The following is a 5,263-nucleotide window of genomic DNA, read 5'->3' as shown; positions in this document are numbered from 1 at the left end:
CCTGGGATCCCTTCCCTACTCATCATCATGTCACTTAGAGCCTAGGACAGGGTCACACAGCCCAAGACAGGGCTCCCCTGATTGGCCGGAAGAAAAATCTCTGACCGTGCCCCAGGTTAGAGCTCCGTGAGGCTTCTCAATTGCCCCATGCCAGAGTCCCTGTTTGGAGTCTACAAACCTGGCCCATTAAGCACCATGGCCCCTCAAGGACCAGCGGAATCTGATTCATTAGATACGGTGTGACCAGATAGCTGCACTTCAAGCCTGAGTATCTGGTCACATATGTTATAGGAATGCACCCAAGCTGCCCTGAAAGTTCAGATGAGGGCTCATTTGACTCTTCAAGCCCAGCCAGAGCTCCAGGAGGTTGGATACATTTTCTTGAATACCCCCCTCCCACCCATCACTCAGTGTCCATGAAACAAAAGAAAAGAAGGTAGCCTTCCTGCAGATTAGTAGGGACAAGGTACTAGGGACCCCCTTGTCATCCAGTTGTTCTCCCCAAGTACTGCATGGGCTTCGGTCTGTAGCTGCCTTCCAGCCCTGTCCGATGTGCCCTTCCTGGAAGCCTGTCTTCTTGGAGAGGATGCAGGGATGCAAAGCTGACATCCCCAGTGCAGCCTGCTCTGGGACTGTCCATCCAGCACCATACTCTGATCAATTGGGCATGGTTGGCCCATTTAGGGTTGGACTGCTTGGCTTGGCCTGTGCTGTTGTTTCAAGCACAGAGGCTCCAGCTCGCCTGGGGCTATCCAATTCGAGGATTTGCCTTTAGTGGAGTTACTCTCTGAGGGCTTCCCCACCCAGCAGAGCAAATGCCATGCAGCCTGCCAGCCTGTGTCCTTCCAGTGGTCTGACTAAAGTGGATAGGTTCATGTGGCACTACTCCTGGATGCCACCTGGCGGTTCGGGCCCCATGTGCCATATCATCCTCCTTCTCCACCCAATGCATTTCTGCAGCAGCTCAGAACAACTCCTCAGTGAGGTGTCCCTGCTGCCCAGTCCAGCACCCCTGCGTCTCTCTCAGGCTGCCCTGAGCCCACCTCTCCCATAGCAGAGCAAGCTTAGCCCGCCAATGCCCATTTGATCGCTCTGTCCATCCAACCCTCTGCAGGCAAGCAGGAGTTCCTGCAGCAGGCTCCTGAGGGGTGCAAAGGTTGTTTGGGATGGGCAGGCTACTCCTCTTCCTTCAAGCAGGTGCGGCTACCTGTTTGATAGTGCCTGTAGCATATGCTTGTCTCAAAGATTAAGCCATGCCCGTGTAAGTGCACACGGCGGGTACAGTGAAACTGCAAATGGCTCATGAAATTAGTCATGGTTCCTTTGATCACTCCATCTGTTACTTGTATAATTCTACTGTGGTAATTCTAGAGCTAATACATGCCAACGAGCGGTCACCTCCTGGGATGCGTGCATTTATCAGAACAAGACCAATCTGGGGTTGCCTGACCGCTTTTCTGGCTAGAAAATCTCAGGCCCATCGCACGTCCCACAAATAGTGATGATACATTTGGATGCCTGCACTACCTACTTTCAATGGTACTTTCGGGCCTGCCATGATGCCCCTGGGTAACAGGAATCAGGCTTCAATTTTGGAGAAGAAGCCTGAGAAAGAACTGCCGTATCCAAGGTAGGAAGCAGGCATGCAAATTACCAAGTCCCAACGCAGGGAGGTAATAATGAAAAAAAAACAATACAGGACTTTTACAAGGCCCTGCTACTGGAATGAGTACACTCTAAATATTTTAACGTGAGTCCCTTGGAACGCAACTCTGATTACTGCAGCCGTAGTTTTTCTAGCTCCATTAGCGTGTATTAAAGTTGCTGCAGTTAAAAAGGTTGTAGTTGAACCTTGTGATTGGGCTGACGGTCTGCTACAACATGAACTACCACCTACTCCAGCCCCTGAGTCTTAGTACCCCCTTGATGCCCTTGACTAAATGTGTTGGGGGTCTGAAGCGTTTACTTTAAAAAAAATTGTGTTCCAAGCAGGGAGGCTGCCTGAATACTTCAGTTAAGAGTAATGGAATAGGAGTCTGGTTCTATTTTGTTTTTGGAACTGGGGCCATGATTAAGAGGGACAGTCAGGGGCATTCATGTTATGCCGCTAATTTCGAAATTCTTGGACGGGCGTAAGATGAACCTAATTTAAAGCATTTACCTAGAATGTTTACATTAATCCAGGAAAAAAAGTTGGAGATTCGAAGATGATCAGATACTATAAAAGTCCTGACTATAAATGAAGTCCACTAGCGATCGATCCAGTGGTGTTAGTCCAAGAAACTGCCAAGCAGTTTCTTGGAAACCCAAGCCTTTGGGTTCTGGCTTGGGTTCCTGTAGGGAGGAAGTGTCGGAATGGCATCAGCAGTAGTGGAGCCTGCAGCTTAATTTGACTCAATAAAGGAAACCTCACCTGGCCTGGACATGAAAAGGATTGACAGATTGATAGCTCTTTCTTGATTTTGTGGGTGGTGGTGCATAGCCGTTCTTATTTGGTGGAGCAATTTGTCTCATTAATTCTGATAACAAACAATATTCTTCCATGCTAACTAGTTACACAGTGGTTGGCGTTCATCCTCTTTAAGGGACATGTGGTGTTGAGTATCACAAAATGGAGCAATAATAATCTGTGATGCCTTTAGATGTCTGCCCGATACACTGAACTGATCAGCATGTATCTAACATCTGTCAACAGTGGCAGGTAACCCACTAAACACTGTTCGTGCTAGGGTTTGAGGATTGCAATTATTTCCCACGAATGAGGAAACCAGGAATTCTCAGTAACTGCAGGTCATAATAAGTTTGCAATGGGAAAACCCCTTCCCTTGCTACACACGAACACCGCTACTATCACTTAGTTTGGTGAAGGCCTTGAATGAGCTGAGAAGGAGGCCTCCTGCCTGCCTGTGTGCCAGGTTCAATGCTGGACCTGGCGGGTTGTGGTTTTGATCTAGGAAGGATGTATTGCCTTCTTCAGCCAAGGGTTCGATCGGGCTACCCTAAGCTTCGGCATCTGACTACAAACTCAGATCAGGTGTGGTGGTGACCCTCTGAATTTAAGCATATTAATAATCAGAAGAAAATAAACTAACCTGGCTTCCCTGAGTAAAGGTGAGTGATCAGTCAGATTCCAGAAAAAGTGTTGGTTGAGATAGTAAGCATATTGGTTGCCATGGAAGTCACAACCTTCCACGCGCCCATACCTGGACATCAGTAGCGCTGGTAGTCGCAGGGCTAAGCTGCGATGAGTAGAGGAGCCGCCTAGGTGTGCAAGGAAGCTTGGGGTAATGGACTAGGTGGAGCCGCTGCAGGTGCAGATCTTGGTGGCAGTAGCAAATATTCAAAAGAGAACTTTGAAAGCTGAAGTGAAGAAGGACTCTATGTGAACGGCAGTTGAACATGGATTAGTCAGTCTTCAGAAATTGGTGAGCGCCGTTCGGATGGCCAATGGCCTCTGTTTCCGTCCATCAAATGGGAGCCGATTACCTGGATTACCTGGAGTAATGGGAAGGTCGGTCCCCTCTGATTGCCTCCACAGGATTGCCACTTGGCCACGCATGGCCCTGACAGGGCACATTTCCTTCGTGGCAGTGTGCATTGACTGGATCCAGGTCAGCTGTGAAGGTTTCGAAGTAGTAGGTGGCTCGCCGCTCTGGTGGAGAGTGTTACAACTTTCTGGGTGCACCCTCGCTGTATTCACTGGGCTGAAAGGGATTGACCTCCCCTGCACCCTCCCCAGGCAACAGCCCCAGCCCCTCCCGGATTGACCAGTGTGGGGAAAAGGGACGAGGTCCTCTGCTCCCACACGAGTGGCAGAGACAGACACCCTCATGGCCTCCAGTGTGGTAACGCAAACGATCCCAGAGAAGCCTCCAAGAGCCCTGGGAGAGTTTTCTTTTCTTTGTGAAAGGCAGCGTTTCCTGGAACGGATTTGCCCAGAGAAAGGGGACTGAGCCTTGAAAGGCATTGTAGTTCCGGCAGCATCTAGTGATCACTAGCTGGTCATTGAAAATTCAGGAGAGATGGTGAAATTTCCTGCCAGGCTGTACAGCTATATGGAGCAGGTCTCCAAGATGAACAGCCTCTGGTATGATGGAACAGTGTTGTTAAGGGAAGTTGGCAAGTCAGATCTGTAACTTTGGGATAAAGATTGTCTCTAAGGGCTGAGTCAGCTGTGCTGAGGCATGAAGTGGGACTGGGCACATGCCACAGCTGGATGAGGCATTGCCCTCTGAGGTGGCATCGACCCTGGATGTGAGCCAGGCACTTCTGTGGATCACCCTTCCAGCTGCGGTTGCCTCCCCCTTTTCCCCTCTCTGGGGCGTGGTGCACACGTTCTGCCTTGGCCGGCACCTAACAGCTTGCTTTGGACTGGTGTGAACCAGGGAAATCTACCAGATTCATTAAATCAAAACATTGTGAAGGCCAGAGTTGGGTCTTGGCATGATCTGAGTTCTGTCCAGTGCTCTGAATGTCAAAGTGAAGAAACCCAATGAAGCATGGGTAAAGGGTAGGAGTAACTTTGACGCCCTTAAGGAAGGTAGATTTCAAATTGCTTACTCAGACATGTACACAGGAGATATAATAAACAATACAATTGATAATATCATCCAAACTCACAATCTAAAAATATCTGACAGTAGATTCTTAAACTATGGTTTGCAATTCTTCGCATCATTTGACTGGTGAATAGAGGAATTTGAGAAATAGAAAAATCTCCCTCACAAGGGGATGGTATCATATATCGAGAAATAATTGTAAGGAAATGCCTCTTTTTGCATGGTCACCCCCAATTCTTTGGACTGATGCTGCTGATTTTTCAACTCAGAGACTTCACTGATGCCTGCTAACCATACCTCAGTGTCCAGTTGACAAGACATGTACGTTCTGATGGCTATACCCAATTGGCATTGGCTAACTTACCTTTTAGTCCCTAGAATATGGAACCCAGGGTACCCAGGGCCTGTAAGTTAGAGAGTCACCCAGGGATTGCAGCACTGGTTGTGCCACCCTGGGTGTGCTACAGGTAAACAAAACTCCCAGTCTGCCATTGCAGACTGGTAGAGCAGCTGCAGACTGCTAGTCTGACTTTGTCATTTAAACCAATGGCAAACCTCCCTCTGCAATATGTGTAAGACACCCGAATGGCAGTCTTACCAAGCTCTAAGGCAGTTTGCAGCATATTCGATGGGCAGAACATGTATTTTACATGTTCTGACAGTAAAAATGTGAAACTGTCATTTTACTATGGAGAGACTTGATC

At 48.5% G+C, this 5,263-nt stretch overlaps 1 pseudogene; it reads left to right on the top strand.

The window, feature by feature from the left end:
• The first annotated feature begins 1,204 nt into the window (after nt 1-1,204).
• On the top strand, nt 1,205-2,856 carry LOC146809326 (18S ribosomal RNA; annotated as a pseudogene).
• Nucleotides 2,857-5,263: the final 2,407 nt, after the last annotated feature.

Source organism: Triturus cristatus, chromosome 7 (genome assembly GCF_964204655.1).
Source record: "Triturus cristatus chromosome 7, aTriCri1.1, whole genome shotgun sequence".
NCBI classification, from domain to species: domain Eukaryota; kingdom Metazoa; phylum Chordata; class Amphibia; order Caudata; family Salamandridae; genus Triturus; species Triturus cristatus.
This window is presented reverse-complemented; position numbering and strand designations above follow the sequence as displayed.